Source organism: Aquarana catesbeiana, linkage group LG02 (assembly GCF_042186555.1).
Source record: "Aquarana catesbeiana isolate 2022-GZ linkage group LG02, ASM4218655v1, whole genome shotgun sequence".
NCBI classification, from domain to species: Eukaryota; Metazoa; Chordata; class Amphibia; order Anura; family Ranidae; genus Aquarana; species Aquarana catesbeiana.
In genome coordinates, this window is record NC_133325.1 from 730,896,529 (window position 1) to 730,920,617 (window position 24,089).

Below are 24,089 nucleotides of genomic sequence, written 5' to 3' on the forward strand. Positions count from 1 at the left end.
TACTTTAATATATTAAATGTGTCAAACAGATGACAATTTATGTTTTAAAGCCCAGTTTAATTTTTATGTTACATTTCCCAGCTCTACAAATTTGTTTTGCATTATTTCCAAGGTCCTCAAATTCTATTAAATTATCTTCCTTTCTCCTTATGATTTAATACTTTACTCCCGATCTTTCCCACAGCCAGTCTGTAGACATAGGGACATCTATCTGTACAGAGCATAATGGATGCTGGAATTGCCCTAACCTGATACCAGTAATGCAAAATGCAGCTCACAGCGGTAGGAGAAAAGCAGTGCATGTAGGGAAAACAAAAGCCTAAAATGATAGAATTTGAAACGAGGTAACTTCTCAAAATAAAATGTATGAGCATTTTGGAACCATTTAGGCCTCTTGCACACGGTACTGATGTTTGAACATCAGCATTTCTGGCTGTAATTTCAGGTATTTGCGCATGCGCATTTGTTCGTACAATACATTCCTTATGGCAAAATCTGTGAAAATTCTAAATACGTATGCTCATATGCTTGTATTTGTGCGTATTGGTGCAAAATACTGACCGGGAAAGCAGATTTTTTTTTTCTTACTCAAGAATACGCACTGCTTATTTGCGCACATGTGTGTAGAGGTACATTGTAAACAATGGGCTGCATTTTAGATCAGTTAAACAAACGCTGTACTGAGCCTTTTGATACTGCAGTGTGCAAGAGGCCATTATTCAGTGCCTTGAAAAAGTATTCATACCCCTTGAAATTGTCCACATTTTGTCATGTTGCAACCAAAAATGTAAATTTATTTTATTTTATTTATTTCAGGTACTTATATAGCGCCGTCAATTTACGCAGCGCTTTACATATACATTATACATTCACATCAGTCCCTACACCCTCAAGGAGCTTACAATCTAAGGTCCCTAACTCACATTCATATATACTAGGGACAATTTAGACAGGATCCAATTAACCTATCAGCATGTCTTTGGAGTAAAATGTATTTTATTGGGATTTTATGTGATAGACCAACACAAAGTGGCACATAATTATGAAATGGAAGGAAAACGATAAATGGTTTTCAATGTTTTTTACAAATAAATATGTGAAAAGTGTGGCGTGCATTTGTATTCAGCCCCCTTTACTCTGATACCCCTAACTAAAATCTAGTGGGACCAATTGCCTTCAGAAGTCACCTAATTAGTAAATAGAGTCCATCTGTGTGTAATTTAATCTCAGTATCAATACAGCTGTTCTGTGAAGCCCTCAGCCAAGGTTTGTTGGAGAACCTTTAGTGAACAAAGAGCATCGTGAAGGCCAAGGAACACACCAGACAGGTCAGGAATAAAGTTGTGGAAAAGTTTAAAGTAGGGTTAGATTATACAAAATATCCAAAGCTTTGAAAATCTCACAGAGCACTGTTCAATCCATCATTCGAAAATGGAAAGAGTATGGCACAACTGCAAACCTACCACATCATGGCAGTCCACCTAAACTGACAGGCCGTGCAAGGAGAGCATTCATCAGAGAAGCAGCCAAGAGGCCCATGGTAACTCTGGAGGAGCTGCAGAGATCCACAGCTCAGGTGGGAGAACCTGTCCACAGGACAACTATTAGTCGTGCACTTGCCACTCAGGCTTTATGGCTGAATGGCAAGAAGAAAGCCGTTGTTGAAAGAAAGTCATAAGAAGTCCCATTTGTAGTTTGTGAGAAGCCATGTGGGGGACACAGAAAACATTTGGAAGAAGGTGCTCTGGTCAGATGAGACCAAAATTGAACTTTTTGGCCTAAAAAGCAAAATGCTATGTGTGGCGGAAAACTAACACTGCACATCACCCTGAACACACCATCCCCACCATGAAACATGGTGGTGGCAGCATCATGTTGTGGGGATATTCTTCTTCAGGAGGGACAGGGAAGCTGGTCAGAGTTGATGGGAAGATGGATGGCGCCAAATACAGGGCAATCTTAGAAGAACATCTGTTAGAGTCTGCAAAAGACTTGAGACTGGGGGCGGAGGTTCACCTTCCATCAGGACAACGACCCTAAACATACAGCCAGAGCTACAATGGAATGTTTTAGATCAAAGCATATGCATGTGTTTAGAATGTCTAGTCAAAGTCCAGACCTAAATCTAATTGAGAATCTGTGGCAAAACTTGATAATTGCTGTTCACAGATGCTCTCCATCCAATCTGACAGAGCTTGAGCTATTTTGCAAAAAAGAATGGGCAAATATGTCGCTCTTTAGATGTGCAAAGTATTTACTCAATAGGGCTGATTAAAAATGCACGACACATTTTAAACATATTTATTTGTAAAAAATGTGGAAACCATTTATCACTTTCCTTCCACTTCACAATTATGTGCCACTTTGTGTTGGTCTATCACATAAAATCCCAATATAATTAATTTACGTTTTTGGTTGTAACATGACAAAATGTGGAAAATTTCAAGGAGTATGAATACTTTTTCAAGGCACTATACAGTAGTTTGTTTGTCTTTTCCAGGATTTTTCCAACCCCAGGCAGCTGCAAGAGCCGCAATGTTCACAGGAGATCAGATACCCTTTTACTGGTGTAATGCTGGTTACCTGAAAAGTCTCCTATGAAACCTTTCTCATTGGGAATTTCCGGCATCATCTCTTCTGTCTGCATGGTATGGGGAGCCTAGTGGCTTATGGCTAGTGTTTCTGCCAAGGAGAACTGGAGACACTATCTGCATTGAGTTTGCAGGTTCTGTGGTTGTGTGAGTTCCCTCGGATACACTGGCCTCTGTGGCAAACCTACAAATCTCTATATTTAATACAATAACAAAAATATGTGAGGCACATCAAAAAAAGAAAAGTGAACATTCCATAGGTAAGTACTAAATCTCTGCTTCTGAAAGGGAATCTTTGTTTGATTCTGCAACAGAGTCAGTGCTAAAAAAAAGTGTCAGAATAATTGCACTCAGCCTCTAAGAGCTCTGATATGATAACAAAAATATGGAAGATTAATCGCCCTATAGCAATTTTGCTGCTACAGGGCAGTAGCTGTGCACCAGATCATGTATATATACTCCCGCCTGCAGGAGTCACGCATGTGATTATTCACAGAAGAAGCCGATCTGTGGGTGCCAGACACTTGATGTCCGCCGGCACCCACCGATCGTCGGGCAGAGACTTCGAACGGAGGTCTGCCTATGTAAACAAGGCATAGTTCCGTTCTGACAGGGGGGAAGGGATGGATTCTGTGTTCCTGCAAAGTAGGGACTCAAATCCATCTCTTCCCCTAGTAAAAGCAGCACACATAGTAAACATAAACATTGGCTAGGCACACCCTTTGATTGCCCCTGATATTTAACCCCTTCCCAGCCAGTGTCATTAGTACAATGACAGTGCATATTTTTAGCACTGTATCAGTGTCACTGGTTCCTGCAAACTGTCAAAAGTGACAGTTAGTGTCCGAATATTCACTGCAATATTGCAGTTCCGCTATAAGTCATCACCATTACTAGTATAAAAATAAATTATAAAAATTCAAGTATATATCCCATAGTTTGTAGACGCTATAACTTTTGCGTAAACCAATCAATATACGCTTATTGGGATTTTTTTTTGTTTTTTTTTTTTTTACCAAAAACATGTAGCAGAATACAAATTGGCCTAAATTTATGCAGAAATTAGATTTTTTTAATTTTTTTATTAGCAAGGTTTTATAGCTAATAAAGATGCGCAATCCAAAAAAATCAAAGGAGGAGGCCAGCATGTGCTACAATAAACCAATGTGCTCAAAACTGCAAAAATAAAAACATTTGTTTTTATTTTTGTTTTTTGTTTTTCTTTTGTTTTTTTGTTTTTCTTTTTGCATTTTTGAGCACATTGGTTTATTGTAGCACATGCTGGCATTTGTATGTGCCTCCTCGTTTGATTTTTTGGATTGCGTGTCTTTATTAGCTATAAAACCTTGCCAATAAAAAAGTGTAAAAAATCTTCTTAATTTCTTCATAAATTTAGGCCAATTTGTATTCTGCTAGATGTTTTTATTATACATAAATAAATAAAAATATTATTTTTATTAGTTATACACATTTATGGACTGCATATTTAAGTTTTTTTTAGATGCAGCACCTTTTCTTTTATACATGTATTTGACATATTTATATATATGCACTGTTTTGTTTGTTAATTGGGTTTAGCGCAGATCTCCAGCTATACAAGGTTTTATAGCGGAAAGTAAAAAACAATGTTTTTTTTTTTCCCAAAATGATTGCTCTTTTTTTGTTCATAGCGCAAAAAAAAAAAAAAAAAGAAAACTGCAGAGGTGATCAAATACTACCAAAAGAAAGCTCTATTTGTGGGAAAAAATGACAACATTTTTATTTGGGTACAGCGTTGCATGACCGTGCAATTGTCAGTTAAACTATTGCAAAAAAATTACCTGGTCATGATGGGGGGTAAATCTTCTGGAGGTCAAGTGGTTAAGCTTGTCAAAAAATGTAAAGACTGAAAGTCACGTCACTGCAATAATAATTAAAAATTTGCATTCAGTGCACTCTACTTTCCCTTTTACATTTCCCTTATACATTTTTCGTGCTGATCACGCAGCTTTATCATGGTTTATCGCAGACGGCTCTAACAGTATGAAGGATGCCAGCTGAACAAAGCTTATACACTCAGCCATATTACTGAGCCCAGAAAGTAATATTACCTCTCCCAATAAAAGAGGATTCACAAACAATGATACGATTGTCTTTTTCCGCCTACTTATTGATGACGGCTATAAACGCAGGCACAGGATACTATGTCCTCTTACTCTAATGCTGATTACACTTTTAAATGCTCCCTCGTGTATAGTTGTGTAGCTCCAGCATGCTGTCTATCCTGACAACACTCCCAGAGGGAGATTCATAAAGGGTTAGTAGGGCCCCATGACCCAGTACAGCAAGTCCCCGAGTCACAGGTGGCGTTATTATATCATTGTGTACATATACAGTACATAAAACTATTATGTATTGGGATTAGAGTCTTACATAAAATACTCTTTTCACAAGCAGAATCATTTACAATTACTGTGTATAATTTACAGTTGTGATCTGTTTAATACTTTATTTTTATAGTTCATACGTTTGCCATAATAATTATTTGATACTACACTTTTTCAGCAAGTTAAACTGCCCTTAACATTACATGGCGGTCAAACATGTGTTCATGGTCTAACCTTTAGCATTAAAGCAGTGTTAAACCCAAAAGCAAACATTAATTATATTGCAGCTTATCATTTCTTAGATGTGATGGCTGCGCTTGTTTTTTTGTTTTTTTTGTTTTTTTAGCCTTTCTTCTATTTTTATCTGGTGATCCAGCCAGTATATCTAGCAAAACAATTGTAATTGTCAATAGAAAAGCAGGATGTGGGGTTGTCACTGAGGTGAGCGCATGCACAATATTAGTATAAAAAAATAATTTTATTGTACAAATATAGTTTAAAACCTACAGTTGAGTATAAAAACATGCAATCATATACAGACGATAGCACAGCAGCTGTAAGCGGAACTTCAGTCATTTTTTCAATGTTTCATCTTTCCATCTATTAAATCTTCTGCCCTTGTTGTTTTAACTTTGGATAGTAAAACATTTTTTTTCTGCCAGTAAATACCTTATACAGCCCACTTCATCTTTCTTGTGTGGTAAAAAGCCTAGGCTTATGACATCATGCCCAGCTCTCTCTCTCACTCTCGTGAGAGTTTGCCAGGAAAGGAGGGGGATGAGTCATAAGAGGGCCAATGAAAGCTGCAGAGCTGGAGGTGTGTCTCTGTAAATCCAGAAAGTGAACAGGCAGCAGTTAAAATGGATGCAGCTAGACTCAGTGGAGGGAGATTTCTGCAGCATATTTGGCAAGTACAGGATCACAGTATATACAAAATAATAAAAGTGGTTGGAGGGAAGCTTCAGAATGGCAAAGATGTTTTTTTTTTTTTTTTTTTTTTACAAATTATGTGAGCAGACTGCAGTTCCTCTTTAAATTGTTGCACATTTCCAAATTCCAGTAAATACATTGATTTGCTTCATTGGTACATTGTAGTCCATCGCAGAACTATTTCTCTTCAGGGAACTTTGATGTATATCTAGACCATTGTCATATTAAAAATATATATATATTATACACCCAAACAATTTTTTGTAATTTAATATGTTATCTCTGTTAGGAAAGGGCTCACCTGCTGGTGGCACTTTGGCTCTCAGATCCATAGGCTGCAGTTCCAGCATCCCCCAGCGGGTGTCTCTCAGCAGCCAGAAGCTCACATCATCTAATGCAATCAGTCATAACCTGATGCTGGTTGCAGGAAATGTATTTAAACCCTGTCCATGCTCTTCATTCCTGCCTTGGTGTTTTGTCTCCAGATGCCCCTGACCTGTGTTCCTGAGTTCCTTATCCTGTTCCTGGACTCTGATCCCAACCCTGCAGCCTGAACCCTTCCCACCTGCTCTCCCTGTCTCCTGTTACCCTCTCCCTGACCTGTCTGGCTCCCAGATCCCTCTGCTTGATCTCCCGTGTATGACCCTGGCTCTGTTATGACTTCGCTTTGCACTCCCTGCTTTCTGTTTATATCTGGTTTGGACAGTTGTTTATTGTGTGTCACGGTTTGTTTGGTTTTCTGGTTTATTTTGCACAGTATTGGAGGTGCGTTTACATTTATGTTGTTCACTTATATTTAACCACCTCCCACCCAGCCTATAGCAGAATGACGGCCGGGCGGTTGTTCCATTATCCTGACTGGAAGTTATATGACGTCTTTCAGGATAACAAGCCGGTGTACACCCGCGGGGGCGCCCTGCTCGGCAATCGGTGGTGCTGTGTGTTAGTCTGACACAACGCAACTCCGATCGTGGTAAGGAGCCTCTGATGGAGGCTCCTTACCATGTGATCAGCTTTGACCAATCACAGCTGATCATCGTGTGAACCAGGAAGTGCTGGTAAATGGCTTTCCTCGGTTCGCACTGACAGGGAGAGCCGATTGGCGGCTCTCCCTGTCAGAGGGGGGGGGTCTGCGCTGATAATCAGCACATTGATTATCAGTGCAGCCCCCATGAGAGGTAAAACAATAGTGTACTAAAGTGCTGATATGGTGTCTAGTAAATCAATATAGGAAATAACTAAATAATCAAGCTGCAACTATGTGAAAGTGTTCTGACACCACTAAAGTGAATATTAAAAAGCAACAATTAATAGTGTGCTAAAAATGAACTTCCTTTGGCATACTTGGAGCTCAAAACCACCCTTCGGGTGAAGGACTTGGAGAAACCCACGTCTCAGCTCTATGGGTCTCTGCTGGTTGCTGCCGGCCCTAAGTTGTCTCCCCTCCGCAGGAAATGGGTGGGGGACATACCGGAGCTGGACGAGGATGACTGGAGGGAGATTTGGGACTTTCCCTTCTCCCCTCTGGTCTCAGCTATGGACAAACTGGTCCAATACAAAATTGTGCATAGAGCTCACTACACGCCTCACAGGCTACACCAGATGTCGCCGGTGCATTCTCCGGCATGCTGGCGTTGTTCCTACCAACCGGGTGACTTTTTCCACATTTTTTGGGCTTGCCCAGCAATCGAACATTATTGGAAAGAAGTACTCCAGGTGATTGCTAAGGTCACTCGTGTTCCTTACGATCCCAAATATTGTCTGCTGGGGCTGGTGGAACAACTGACAAGGCTCAGAGCCAGGAAAATACTCATATCCCTGCTATTGTACTATGTCCATAAGGCCATTACGATGAACTGGAAACAATCGTCTTCCCCCTCTTTCAGATTCTGGAAAAGCCTAGTGAATGCCAGTTTACCCCTGTATAAAGCCACCTACTCGGGCAGGGGTTGTCCACAAAAATTTGAAAAGGTATGGATCTTTTGGCTAGATGATAATACCACGGCAACTGATGCAGTAACCAATTCCTAGATTAACACTATATCTCTAGTCTGTTAGTATATTGACCCAACTACTCTCATGTTGCATTATCCTGTTGGTACCAATTTGAGCACAGATTCTCCTCAACTGAACTTCTCCCCACATTGGGGTTATAGTATAAGTTAGTTTGTTTATGTTGTGCCCTGTTGCGGTATGTTGCCGCATCAGAACTGCCCCTGCGTGGGCAAGGTTTGGCCCCCACATGGGCTAATTTTGTGTGCTAATGAAAAATGTAATAAAAAAGATTTCGCAAAAAAATTAACTTCCTAATGATAATTATATAAATAAATGAAGTGCTAAGTGATAAGGCAGATATCAAGGGGACAGCAAAAAACACATCAGACAACCCTCAATATAAACTGAGATCATTCATCAGAGTTAGGGCATATTGCAGTCCTCTGAGGTTTATGTGCATAAGACCAAAGTCCATGAAAGTCCTAAATTGTAACAAGAGCAAAGGAAAAACCAAAACAATTCCGGGATGTTTATTCAGTCATTGTCAGCGGTCTGCACAGTAGGATCCTCCTCTGCTTTTTTTACGCTATTTCCTATTCTATTTTTTACCATACATGCAATGTGAGATATTCCCATTTGTGTGTATCTATATGCATATATTTATTTGATGTACTGTAGTTTCGTAGTGGTCTTATGGTGATAAGCAAAATTCATCATTATTATTACTATATTTAAACCTATTTATTTAATGTGCTGCAAGTTTTAAGTGATATACTAGTTGACCACCAGAGGGAGTAGGTGATTAGCAGCCTATTGAAAGTAAAGGAAGATTGGTTTTTAAACTTTAGTTTTTATATTCCAGCTAGGTTTTAAATGTCTATTGTCTGATTTTTTTTTTAATAAATTTATTGTGAGCTGTCAACATGTTATATTGAAGCTAATGAGCGCTGAACTAGCATGATGATCCAATGACCACCGAAGTCACTATGGCAACCGGCACGCTATAGCAAGCTTAAATACGGAGACTTGCTGTCACATGGCTACCCTTGATAAAGTCACATGACATGTGACGCAACGCGTCGGGAGGAGCCAGTGACGTCATTTGATGTGCCCTTTCGCTACACATTGTATGCGGTATGAGGAGAGGAATCGCGGTGAGCGACTGACTGTTCATGTGCGCTGTTATTTTATAAGTACATGTGAGTGGATCCACTTATGCTTTGTTTGGATGTGGATACAGTTTTTCGGTTCATTGCGCAATGATGTTTTCTTTGATTGCATGAATGAAACATACCACTGGAGGAATTAAGAAGTATAGCGTGGGGAAATTAGCAGAGGAGGATCCTACTGTGCAGACTGCTGACAATGATTGAATAAACATCCCGGAATTGTTTTGGTTTTTCCTTTGCTCTTGTTACAATTTAGGACTTTCATGGACTTTGGTCTTATGCACATAAACCTCAGAGGACTGCAATATGCCCTAACTCTGATGAATGATCTCAGTTTATATTGAGGGTTGGCTGATGTATTTTTTGCCGTCACCTTGATATCTGCCTTATCACTTAGCACTACATTTATTTATATAATTGTTTTTGCTGTCCCCTTGATATCTGCCCCATGAGAGGTGCCCATCAGCTGCCAGTCTGTGCCTCATCAGTAATGCTTGTCAGTGCCCATAAAGGTGCCAATAGGTGCCCAAAAATGTGCAAATCAGTGCCCATAAAAGTAATGCCTGTCAGTGCCCTTCAGATGCCAATCAGTAATGCCTGTCAGTACCTCATCAGTGCTGTCTATCCAGTGCCCTTCTATCAGTGCTCATCAGTGCTACCTATCAGTGCCCATCAGTGTTGCCTATCAGTGCCACCTATTAGTGCCCATCAGTGCCGCATATCAGTGCCCATCAGTGCTGCCTATCAGTGTTGCCTATCGGTGCCCATCAGTGCTGCATATCAGTGCCGCCTATCAGTGCCCATCATTTATACATATTAGTGCCTCCTCAACAGTGCCTATCAGTGCCACCTCATCAGTGCCCATTATTGTAGCCTCATCAGTGCCCGTGAGTGAAGGAGAAAACAAAATTTTATAACAAACGAAGAAAAAAAATGTTTTGTCCAAAAATTGTTCAGCAAAAAATAAAAAAAAAACAGTGGTGATCAAATACCACCAAAAGAAAGCTCTATTTGTTGGAAGAGAATGATAAAAATTTAGTTTGGGTACAGTGTTGCATGACCGCACAATTGTCATTCAAAGTGCGACAGCGCTGAAAGCTGAAAATTGTCCTGGGCAGGAAGGGGGGAAAGTGCCTGGCATTGAAGTGGTTAAATAAATTATATAATCTTACACTGTACTTGTGCCTGAGATTCTCTGTGGCAGGCCACACATTTCTGGTCACACCGGTTCCTGACATAACACCAAGGTCAGTCATTGGCAGGACTACTAGAGTCGCAGCAGTCGCACTTGCGACCGGGCCCTGGCGTTCCGCCACTGTGGGGGGGCCCCAAGAACCAGTATCTCCCCCTGCACCTCTGGGTGGCAGCTAACTATACTGTGGAGGGGGGAGGGAGGGGGCGATCGGAAGCTCTGTGGTGTCCGTGGAATGTCCCATTCAAAATACTGGCTAGCAGTTCACTTCCCGAGTTTCAGTGTACACAGTGGAGAGGGGAGGGGAATCTGACCCGGCAGGCACCAGATTCAGTGCACACTGTACAAGTGAGTCAGCTCTGCTTGTACACTCTTGCCGATACCTGCCTGGGTCAGAAGCCCCTCCCCTCTCCACTGTATACACTGAAACTCGGAAGTGAACTGCTAGCTAGTATACTAAATGTGGGACATCCCGTGGACATCACAGAGCTTCCGATTGCCCCCTCCACTGTATAGTTAGCTGCCACCTGGAGGTGCAGGCAGGGGGAGATACTGGTTCTTGGGGCCCCCCACAGCGGCGGAACGCCAGGGCCTGGTCGCAAGTGTGACCGCTGCGACTCTGAATGGACATCCCACGGACATCACAGAGCTTCCGATCACCCCCTCCCGCCCCACTCCACTGTATACACTGACACCCGGGAAGAGAACTGCTAGCCGGATGGGACATCCCGTGGACATCACAGGGAAGCAGTATGTACAAGGGCTGCTGCTTCTTGCATCTGGGTTTCTCCTGTAAGGTAAGCCCAGCACCTGAGCATGCTCTGTGTCTTACTATAACAATGCACACCTGTCACACTGCCCCCCCACCTATCACAATGTCCCCCCAACTATCACACTGTCCCCCACTTGTCACACTGTCCCCTAACTATCACACTGCCCCCCCACCTGGCACACTGCCCCCCACCTATCACACTACCCCCCACCTGTCAGACTGCCCCCCACCTATCACACTGCCCCACCACCTGTCAGACTGCCCACCCACATGTGACACTCCCTTCCCACCTATCACACTACCCCCCCTGTCACACTGCCCCCCTCTTCTCACCTGGCCCCCCACCTGTTACACTGCCTCCCTCTTATGACACTAAGCTGTCACATTTCTCCCCTCTTGTCACAATATCCCCCTGTCATACTGTCTACCTGCCATACTGCCCCCTCCTGTCACACTGCCCCCATCATACTGCCCCTTCTTGTCACACTGCCCCCCTCCTTTCACAGTGCCCCCTCTTATCACACTCCCCCCTCCGGTCACACTTCCCAGATACCCTTCTCCTGTCACACGACCCCCCATCTGTCACACTGCCCCCCACCTGTCACACTTCCCCCACTTTCCCCATCATAGTGCCCTGTCACACTGCCCCCTTGTCACACTGCCCCCTCCTGTCACAATAGCCATCATACAGGGTGCCTTCATGGTTTCTTGCACCAGGGCCCTGAAGGTTCTAGTTATGCCTCTGAGGCCAGTCCTGAACAGAAGTGGCTGCACAGGGAAGCTATCTTGGCTCTGTTGCTGTTATATACTTTTCTTTGCTAGTGACAGAGGAAAAGGAATACTGCTGCCAGATATTGAAGGAGTGGGCCAGTGACCAGCTGTTAGAAGGCATTTGTCTTGCTCATTCCCTAGTTGATCAGGCCAGGATGTTCGGTGATGTTCAGCCATTGATTCAAGTCTGTGCAGAGTTCACTTTGTCCAGTACTCCTAAAGGCAGTGATGACTTTTCTCCCCCCTTCAGTATGGCTCAGGTAGAATCACTGGTATGGTTATTGGAGGATGATTGGGCTTATTTCTTTGAGCACTATTCAGTATGTTCCGAATAGGTGCTAGTGGAGTGTATTAACGCAGTGCAGTCTCTTGTCAGACAGCAAAGTGTAAATTGAATTTTGTTTAACCATTACCACAAGCATGGTCAGATATATTGCATTCAGCCCCAGTCAGCTTGCAACAACCCATTCCTGCTGTTAAACATCCACCTTCTCAGGTATCTCTCTCTCCATCACCTACAGCAACCACAGTTGCAGCCCAGTATACCCTATTGCCAACTACGTGTCAGTACCCTGTTCCCACTTGTTGCATCTACCCTGCCTTTAACCCATTGAAGACTACCGCTTCTCTGCTGCCTGTGGCAATCCCGCAGAAATCCTCCTTAACTGCTCCCTCTTTTTCACCATTCCTCAGCTCTTCTCTTTCATCAGCTGCTCCCCCTACTCACAGCCCTGCGTTTACATGCAGAACCTCAGTGGCTAAACCCAAAAAAACAAATTTTTTTCCCAACTCGCACAATCCTGCCACTATCCAATCCTGCTTCCACGCCAGCCAATCTGCTCCAGTCTGCTTCCACGCCAGCCAATCTGCTCTAGTCTGCTTCCATACCAGCCAATCTGCTCCAGTCTACCTTCACCATTGTCAATGGAGTTAGGCCTGCTTCTGACAGTCTTGAACCTATTGTCCAGCCTGATGTGCCTCTGCCTGCTGCCCAGTCTGATGTGCCTCTGCCTGCTGCCCAGTCTGATGTGCCTCTGCCTGCTGCCCAGCCTTATGTGCCTCTGCCTTCTGCCCAGCCTGATGTGCCTCTATCTGCTGCCCAGCTTGATGTGCTCCAGTCTGATTCCACACCAGCCGATCTGCTCCAGTCTGCTTCCACACCAGTCAGCCTGATGTGCCTCTGCCTGCTGCCCAGGCTAATGTGCCTGCTGCCCAGCCTGCTGATCCGGTGTCTGCTGCCCAGCCTGCTGATCCGGTGCCTGCTGCCCAGTCCACTGATTTGGTGCCTGCTGCCCAGCCCGATGATCCGATGCCTGCTGCCCAGCCCGATTATCCGGTGCCTGCTGCCCAGCCTGATGATTGGATGCCCGGCCGAAGGGGCTGGTGTCCGATTCCCAGCCTGCCTCTTGACATTCTGTGCCCAACAACTTGCCTGCCTCTGATGGTCTGCTGTCCGATGACAAGTCTACCATTGATGATCTTAGTTCTCTTCTCCCAACCACCCCGCCAGGTTCTACTGACTCTTTGCCAGCTGCTCAGTTGGATTGTCATGCAAAGGCTGAGTGTCCACCTGCTAATGGGTCTGAAAGCTCTGAGTCCTCACATGCCTTATATGGGTTACCTGCTTGGCCTGAGATTCGTTTGACTGTTGCCTCAGTTGAGTCCCTCTGGCAGTGTTTTGATCCTATGGCTTCAAAGCCTGGTGGTCTGGACATACCCTTTGTAACTGGTAGCTGCATTTGCCTTCATGGCCCTGGTCGTGATAAACTCCCACGGAATGGCAGAGTATGATCTGTGCCTTGCCATAACTCGGATGCGATTGCCACAGCTCCAGGTGTAATAGGGGACCCGGGTCACATAACCAGTGCCTCAGAGAGACCTAGGTAGCTTTTGATGTGCAGAGCAAGTCCTGGAAACCAGGCAAGCTATGTGGTTATGAAGAGACACTTCGGTGTATAGGTTCTGGTATTGTCACATGACCCCAGGGCTAAGTTTGCAGATTACCTGTGGAACCCCAGCACTTCTTCAGCCTCTACACATCTTGTGTAATGGATGACTGTCTTTTATAGACTGGTTCAGCTATGGCTGTCCAGAAGCCGCACCTTCGAGGGGGGTACTGTCAGGAAAGGGTTCACCTGCTGGTGGCACTGCGGCTCCCAGATCCATAGGCTGCAGTTCCAGCACCCACCAGTGGGTGTCTCTCAGCAGCCAGAAGCTCACATTATCTACTGCAATCAGTCATCTCCTAATGCTGGTTGCAGGAAGTGTATTTAAACCCTGTTCATGCTCTGCATTTCTGCCTTGGTGTTTTGCCTCCAGATGCCCCTGACCTGTGTTCCTGATGCTGTTCCTGGACTCTGATCCCATTCCTGGACCCTGATCCAGACCCTGCGGCCTGATTCCTTCCCACCTACTCTCTCTGTCTCCTGTTACCCTCTCCCTGTCCTGTCTGGCTCCCAGCTCCATTTGCTTGATCCCCTGTGTATGACCCTGGCTCTGTTATGACTTCACTTAGCATTCCCTGCTTTCTGTATATATCTGGTTTGGGCAGTTGTTTATTGTGTGTCACTGTTTGTATGGTTTTCTGGTTTATTTTACACAGTTTGGTATATTGGAGGTGTGTTTACATTTATGTTGTTTCACTTATTTTTAAATAAATTATATTATCTTACACTATACTTGTGCTTGGGATTCTCTGTGGCAGTACACACATTTCTGGCCACACCGGTTCCTGACAATCTCATTAGAGCAAGTAGGGAGATGTGCTCACCAACTTCACCACAGTACAAATGTTTAGACCTCCCGATGTGTGGGAAGGGACCAGGACTATAAGGTGACCGTTTGTCTCACGGTAAAAATTCCAGGACAAAGTCTGATGGACATTGGACCATACAACCGAGGAACCAGGCAGATCTGGTTTTCAATACCCAGAGTACTATAATAAAAAGATTTACAACTACATAGATATGTATCTGCAAAAACATCCTCTAAAAACATCCACATAACCATACTAGCATGTCTACGTACCTTACATGCCCTACTACCATACACCCCATATTCCAACACCTCTCTCCCCATTCACATATACATACACATGCACTCACACGCACATTTGCTCACATGCATCCCTAAGCCCAATCGCCTACTCAACACCACCCTGTCATGATCCACCCAGCCCACCCTTAAACCACCTCACCAGTCACAGTCTCAACAATCCAATCAGGATATCCCCAACCCCCACAACCGTCACCCACATCCAATTCAATACATGCAACCACCATAAGCAAAAGGTTGCCGCTCCAATCTCTCAAAGCCGTAACAAGACACCCGCCCTAATAGAACTCACAGGTGCTGGCTCTGCACAAGCTTGAGGAAAGAAAAAGATCCCGGAAAAAGATCCCGGACGGCCGCACACCATAGAAGGCATCTTTATTGATATGAAGAAATAAAATCCAAATGCAGTCACCTCATGTACACCTCTTGTCTTCAATCTTTGATTTAAAATTCAACTTCACATCCCAGGTGTCTCCTATCTCTTGGGTGTCGTTCTAGAGTTTGATTATGTGGGCAGATCTCCATTTGAGACTATTTCTGGATTGGCTATCAAAACCTGAAGTCCCTATATATACCCATGATCAAACTTTAATCATTTAGCTATGAATAAGTGCCATGATGGGGCGTGAAACATGTTAGCTATTTTTCCTGTTCCTCCCTGTACATGAGGTGACTGCATTTGGATTTTATTTCTTCATATCAATAAAGATGCCTTCTATGGTGTGTGGCCGTCCAGGATCTTTTTCTTTCCTCATGCAACCACCATACACGCTCACATAAACCATTCAAACCGAACCAAACCATGGAGGGCAACAGCACCCCCCCAAAATAAGCCCAGAGCAGTCCAAGCCATCACCCCATTCTACCCCCCCCCCCCTGAAACAACCCCACATACACATCTAAGACAACACACCCACAACATATAACAGTGGCCAACCTCCACATCCAAGCCCCCCAATCCAAACACACACTGCAACAACCCCACAGACAAAGCCAGACACCAAACCACCTAACACATATTGTACCCACCCCTCACGCACAAGCACAAAACCAACAGCCTACACCAGATAGGCCCCTCAATCAGCCACTGCCGCGCACTTATAATCCCAGCACCACTTATGTCCTCCGGTAATATTTACCTTTTACATCAAAGCTGCACAAATGGCAAAGTCTCTGCTGGAGCCAAACCCAGCTGTTGGTCCCGCCACCTATCTTTAAATGTATGATCGCACTGGATATCTCTGGGCCACACGTCCTATCCAATTCAATCGCCCTGATTGATGAGGGTGTGCGCAACACCCGACTTCCCAGAGAGTATATCTGTTGTTTTTCAAAAACTCTTCTGCAGATTGTATCAGTTACAGATATGAGACAAACCAATTACCACTGACGGGGCACTTACAATGTTTGGCTTTTATTTATTAATGTAAAACCTTTATCCCAAAAGGAAAAACAAATATTTGCTGTACCTGCTTATAAAGTATTAGCTGGAGTTTGGCTCTAACATGTTAGTGTATTAAAATCTGCTAGTACATCTAACACTCCCCTCCCGCAGACTGACAATGTTGCTGTCCAAAGGTGTCTCTGTTGCTCCTTCATCCAGAGTGGGGGCATTGTAATACAGGAGGTGTGTTACTGGCCAGATCACCAGGTGAAAACAGAGATAAAAGAGCCTCAAAGAAGAAAATAAATGCAGTCAGCAAATGTCATGGTTGGTAAGATGCAATACCTCTTTAGAGTATGTTCCAGTTGAGGAATATTTACCTTCACCTCCTGTCCTAGTGATGTTGGTCACTGAGGTCTTTGATCCATCCATCATCTCCAATGATAATTATTTCAGTAATAAAAACATTTTGATTCAAGTGGGGGATTTGGTGGATAGACGTTGAGAGGAAAGGGACTCATTTTGTATCTTTGATGACACACGTAGGGCCCTTTCACACCGTACGCAGTTGACTGCAGTTGGATGTATTTTGAACTGCACTCCAACTGCATAGACAACCCAAAATCAAGGTAATCCTATGGGCATATTTTACAGCATTGCAATGCAGTTCAGCGCAGTTAAAAAAAATAGAGCATGTTGCATTTTTCTGCACTGCAGATGTAGCGAACGCGCTACAAACTGTAAGTCAAGAAAACCAAGCCCAAAAAATGTATAGAAAGATGCACTGCAAATGCAGTGCAAAATGCGCTTATTAAGCGCATGTCAATCACACTTTAAATGTGCCCTTAGGGTCCATTCACACCAGGAACTGCACATAATTGCACATTTTTGGCTGCATGCTTACATGCATTTGAAGCGCGTTTGAAGCATACTTGATGTACGCTTGACACGCACTTGAATGCGTTTTGCGCTTTGTTTGCAGTGCATTTTTCTATATGTTTTTGGGCTTGGCTTTCTTGGCTTAAAAGGGTGTGGCGCGGTGCAGTGCGTTTGAAGCACGTTTGTAGCGCATTCCCTGCATTTGCGGTGCGGAAAAATGCAGCATGCTCTACTTTTTTTTAACTGCACTACAATGATGTGAACTATGCTCATAGAATTACCTTGATTTTGGGCTGTCTATGCAGTTAGACCTTGATTTTGGGCTGTCTATGGAGGGCAGTTCAAAATGCATCCAACTGCGTTCGGTGTAAAAGGGTCCTTAGGACATGTAGTCTACCATGTTCCCAGTGGAGGAGACTACATTAGAGAGTTTATCCCCAACCTGGCTTTGGGCAAAGAATCAAGCATATCTTATTGAAAGCAGCAAGAAGTTTCTCATGGGATTGAAAAGCTAAGATCAGAACTTCAACTCCGGTGTACAGATGAAGAAAGTAAAGCAGAACTAAACTGCAGAATATACTCATTTCAACCTTCCAGCAATTCAACGGATAGATTCCTAGTGTGCCACTGTCATCTTCTCTCTGGGTCTCGATTTTCAGCCTCCTGATTGGCCGGTGGTGGATGATGTCATCCAGTACATGCACAGGGGAGATATGTCGTTCAGTCAGCAGGCAGGTAACGTGTATTAGTGCAGAAAAGACATAACATTTCTAACCCTTCTGCAATAAGAAGCTACCTGCTGACAGTTATCTACAAAGTAGGTTTCATTCTGCTTTAAGGGCTGTTTTTTTTTTTTGTACTTACACTCCCTTCTTGAGGGGGCCATCTGCTTGCTTGTGTGGGTGTGCCACTTGGATCTCACTGGGCTGCATTGTATTCTACTTCGATTTTGCTTCTCATATTGCCTCCACTGAAGTAGATAATGAAACGCGTCGGTAATACAGTCCCAGCCTATCACATATGAAGTGGACTCTGACAAGTAGCAATATTTATTTTGTGATCCAAAGCATATGGGTAGAGGTTATAAGTACACACACATTTAAAAGTGGTGGCTGAGAGGCAAGATTGAAATGTATTCCTGTATTTTATGTCTGTTATGGCAATTTTTGAATGGTCTTCAAATTCTTGTATGTATCTGCAATAAAGCATACACTCACCGGCCACTTTATTAGGTACACCTGTTCAATTGCTTGGTAACACAAATTGCTAATCAGCCAATCACATGGCACACTCAATGCATTTAGTCATCTAGACGTGGTGAAGACAACTTGCTGAAGTTCAAACCAAGCATCAGAATAGGGAAGAAAGGGGATTTTAAGTGACTTTGAACTTGGCATGGTTATGTGCCAGACGGGTTGGTCTGAGTATTTCAAAAACTGCTGATCTACTGGGATTTTCACGCACAACCATCTCTAAGGTTTACAGAGAAAGATCTTAAAAAGAGAAAATATCCAGTGAGCGGCCGTTGTGTGGACGAAAATGCCTTGTTGATGTCAGAGGTCAGAGGAGAATGGGCAGACAGGTTCCAGATGATAGAAAGGCAACAGTAACTCAAATAACCACTAATTACAACCAAGGTATGCAGAATCCCATCTCTGAATGCACAACACATCGAACCTTGTAGCAGATGGGCTACAGCAGACCACACCAGGTGCCACTCCTGTCAGCTAAGAACAGGAAACTGAGGCTACAATTCACACAGGCTCACCAAAATTGGACAACAGAAGATTGGAAAAACATTGCCTGGTCTGATAAGTCTCAATTTCAGCTGCGACATTCACATGGTAGGGTCAGAATTTGGTGTAAACAACATGAAAGCATGGATCCATCCTGCCTTGTATCAATGGTTCAGGCTGGTGGTGTGGGGGATATTTTCTTGGCACACTTTGGGCCCCTTAGTACCAACTGAGCATCATTTAAACACCACGGCCTACCTGAGTATTGTTGCTGACCATGTCCATCCATTTATGATTACAGTGTACCCATCTTCTGATGGGTACTTCCAGCAGGATAATGCACCATGTCACAAAGCTCAAATCATCTCACCACTGGTTTCTTGAACATGACAATGAGGTCACTGTACTCCAATGGCCTCCACAGTCATCAGATCTCAATCCAATAGAGGACCTTTAGGATGTGGTGGAACAGGAGATTCATATCATGGATGTGCATCCAACAAATCTGCAGCAAATGCGTAATGCTATCATGTCAATATGGACCAAAATCTCTGAGGAATGTTTCCAACACCTTGTTGAACCTATCCCACGAAAAATTAAGGCAGTTCTGAAGGAAAAAGGGGGCCACACCCGGTACTAGCAAGGTGTACCTAATAAAGTGGCCAGTGAGTGTATATGTACGTTTTAATACACGGTCTTTCACTCATATCAAAAGTAAAAAGTTTCCCCCTATACAAGAATTTGATCATTAAAGAGGAACTTCAGCTTACCCCTCCTTCCTTCTTTTTTTTTTTCTATACCCTGCTTACCTGGTGGTGTTGTAGGCATAGTATGGATACTCACCCAGCCACTGGATCCAATTGTCCCATTACTTTTGGTCCCTTAAAAAGTGAAAGACACATATATAAACTGTTGTAATTCCTACACCGTTCACCTGATTTGGATGTAAATTAAAGCTGAAAGTTTGCAGTTAAAGCACATCTTGTTCGTTTCATTTCAAATCCATTGTGGTGGTGTATAAAGCCAAAAAGATTAGAATTGTGTCGATGTCCCAATATTTATGGACCTGACTGTATATATATATATCTATATATATATATATATATATATATATATATATATATATTTATATATATAGTGGGCACGGAAAGTATTCAGACCCCCTTACATTTTTTACTCTTTGTTATATTGCAGCCATTTGCTAACATCATTTAATTTCATTTTTTTCCTCAATGTACACACAGCACCCCATATTGACAGAAAAACACAGAATTGTTGACATTTTTGCAGATTCATTAAAAAAGAAAAACTGAAATATCACATGGTCCTAAGTATTCAGACCCTTTGCTCAGTATTTAGTAGAAGCACCCTTTTGATCTAATAAAGCCATTAGTCCACAGGAATGGCAGAGGATCCCCAAATCCAGGTGTGAAAAACTTGTTGCATCTTTCCCAAAAAGACTCATGGCTGTATTAGATCAAAAGAGTGCTTCTACTAAATACTGAGCAAAGGGTCTGAATACTTAGGACCATGTGATATTTCAGTTTTTCTTTTTTAATAAATCTGCAAAAACGTCAACAATTCTGTGTTTTTCTGTCAATATGGGGTGCTGTGTGTACATTAATGAGGAAAAAAATGAACTTAAATGATTTTAGCAAATGGCTGCAATATAACAAAGAGTGAAAAATTTAAGGGGGGCTGAATACTTTCCGTCCACACTGTATACTCTGCATTAGTGCATTCTGTGGTGTACTGTTTCTAATACACTTCAGGCTGTGTATTAATATATATACTGTTTCTAATACACTTCAGGCGGTGTACATAGTATCTAATACAGTGTGTACAGTTACTACTACACTTCTGGTGATGTACACAGCACATAATACAGTGCAGCCATAGTACAGATTCTAATACAGTGCAGGCGGTGTACACAGTATCTAATACAGTGTGTACAGTTTCTACTACACTTCTGGTGGTGTACACAGTATACAATACAGTGCAGCCATTGTACAGTTCTCTGTGTGCTCTGAACTAGAGATGAGTTTCGAGTTCGAGTTGTGCTCATGTTTGACTCGAACATCGGCTGTTCGCCAGTTCGCCGAATAGCAAACAATTTGGGGTGTTTGCGGCAAATTCGAAAGCCGCGGAACACCCTTTAGAAGTCCATGGGAGAAATCAAAAGTGCTAATTTTAAAGGCTTATATGCATGGTATTGTCATAAAAAGTGTTTTGGGACCTGGGTCCTGCCCCAGGGGACATGGATCAATGCAAAAAAAAGTTTTAAAAACGGCCATGATGGGTGACCCTGCCCTCTTCTGACGTCAGAGGAAGAAGAAGATGTAGGAAGAAACCAAAGGAAGATAGAAGGAAGAAGATGGAAAGAAAAAGACTTTAAATAAAGGAATTGTCAAAAACTGCCTCTTGTCATTTTTAACATTTTTGACACTTTTTTTGTGAAAAATGATAGGGTACCCCCTTACCATTTCACACAGGGGGGTGGGATCTGGGGGTCCCCTTGTTAAAGGGGGCTTCCAGATTCCGATAAGCCCCCCGCCCGCAGACCCCAACTAACAACCACTGGGCAAGGGTTGTGGGGATGAGGCCCTTGTCCCCATCAACATGGGAACAAGGTGCTTTGGGGGGGACCCCAAAGCACCCTCCCAATGTTGAGGGCATGTGGCCTGGTACGGTTCAGGAGGGGGATGCTCTCTCGTCCCCCCCCACTTTTCCTGCAGCCTGCCAGGTTGCATGCTCGGATAAGGGTCTGGTATGGATTTTTGGGGGGACCCCACGCCATTTTTTTTATTTTGGCACATCGTTCCCCTTAAAATCCATACCAGACCTGAAGGGTCTGGTATGGATTTTGAGGGGGACCCCCACACCATTTTTTTTTCATTTTGGCGCGGGGTTCCCCTTAATATCCATACCAGACCTGAAGGGCCGGGTATAGAATTTAGGGGGACCCCCCCGCCATTTTTTTTTTAAATTTTGGTTCGGGGTTCCCCTGTGGGGAAATCCCATTCCGTTTTTATCAATGAACTTTTATGTGTATTGTCAGACCGACAATTCATTAATAGCCACGAGTAACTTTGAAATGTCATTTTGCTGTCAGACTGTTCTAAACACGGGAAACATGCGCCCCTTTACAGGCTTACTATAGACACCCCCCAGGTACGAAATTTAAAGGAATATTACACTTTTATTGCTTCACTTTAAGCATTATTAAAATCACTGCTCCCGAAAAAATTGCAGGTTTTTAAAACTTTTTTTTGCATTGATCCATGTCCCCTGGAGCAGGACCCAGGTCCCCAAACACTTTTTATGACAATAACTTGCATTTAAGCCTTTAAAATTAGCACTTTTGATTATTCATGTTCGAGTCCCATAGACCTTAACGGTGTTCGCGCGTTCAAACAAAATTTTGCCTGTTCGCATGTTCTGGTGAGGGGGGTGTTTGGCTCATCCCTACTCTGAACCAGCGGTGCTCCGTAAGCGTTCAAGGGGCTACGCAAGCAGTCAGGCTAAAAGATGCCATGTGGTGCTTGAGTTGCTTTGCCTGAGTTGATCTGCCTAGGGGACAGGAGCCACACTGGGGCAGAGATTCTGTCAGCTCTGCAGGGGCAGGCTAGGAGGTTGACGCCACGCCAGCTTCAACCTTGAATGGTTGTATGCGACAATGGCACCAACCTTCTCTCCGCCCTCCGACAGGGACACTTGACCCATGTTCCATGTTTGGCACATGTCCTGAATTTGGTGGTGCAGGTACCCAGGCTTACAGGATCTCCTGAGGCAGGCCAGAAAAGTCTGTGGTCATTTTCGCCGGTCATACAATGCCAGTGCTCGGCTGGCTGACATTCAAAGGGAATGCAACCTACCCACCAACTGCCTCATTTGTGACATGCCCAACAGGAGGAACGCAATGTTGGCGATGCTGCAGCGGCTGCACACACAACAGAGGGCCATCAATGAGTACCTGTACGAGTATGGCACCAGAACAGGGTCAGGGGAGCTTGGCTTCTTTTCGCCATGCCAGTGGCTACTGATCAAGGATGCATGCACTGTCCTGTCACCATTTGAGGAGGCCACAAGGATAGTGAGCAGCAACAATGCATGCATCAGTGACACTGTCTTTCTAGTCTTCCTGTTGCTTCATGGAATCATGGACAGGGCACCTGAGGCAGAACAGAGGGAGGAAGAGGAGGACTTCCTTATCTCTCAAGGCCCCCTTTATCCAGATAGCTTTCCTGTGGGCCCGCTAAACACACAGGAAGAAGAGGAGGATTGTGTCAGCATGTATGTAGAGGATAACACTCAGCAGCAGTCTTGAAGGGATGGTTTTCAGTCCCCAGAAACCCAAGGAGTTGTGCGTGGCTTGGAGGAGGTAGTTACGGATAATGGGATCCTTAATGACCCAGAGGACTCAGAATCGAATGCCTCTGCAAACTTACGCTGCATGGCCTCCCGGATTCTGCAAAGCCTGCAAAAGGATTTGTGGTATCAAGGAGAGGGATCATTACTGGCTGGCAACCCTTCTTGATCCACATTGCAAGGGTAAGGTTGCAGAACTCCTGTCTTCGCAGAGGGAGAGAGGATGAAACATCTTCAGGAGGCCTTAAAGAAAGATTTGTGCAACGCATTTCCAGACCCTGAAAGGTTACAATTTCCTGGTGCTGAACAACATGTTGCTGAGGCTTCGTTCAGTCAGAGGAAGAGCGGTGGAGAAGGTGGCCGGGTGACCGATGCCTTTAAACAATTTTTCAGTCCTCAGCGCCAAGGTCTGATCGGTTCAAGCAACCATCGCCAGCATCTGCATTACATGGTGCAGGAATATCTAGAGCAGAGAAGAGCAGACTTGGAGACCTTTCCAACAGATCATGCACTGGGTTACTGGGTCTTGAGGATCGACCACTGGCCAGAACTTGCGCAATATGCAATTGAGCTATTGGCCTGTCCTGCATCTAGCGTGCTTTCTGAACGCACATTCAGTGCTGCTGGAGGGTTTGTAACGGATCAAAGAGTGCGCCTGTCCACAGACTCTGTTGATAGGCTCACATTCATAAAAATGAATCAGTCTTGGATCAGCAGCAATCAAGCACCTGATGCTGATGTAACTGATTGAATTTGCTATAGATGTGGGATCCCTTGAAGACTGCCTATGCTGACTATCCTATTCCTCCTCAATCTTGATGATGCTAGCACAACAATATTTTTGGTTCAGGGCACCACCACCACCACCCAAGGCCCATTTTT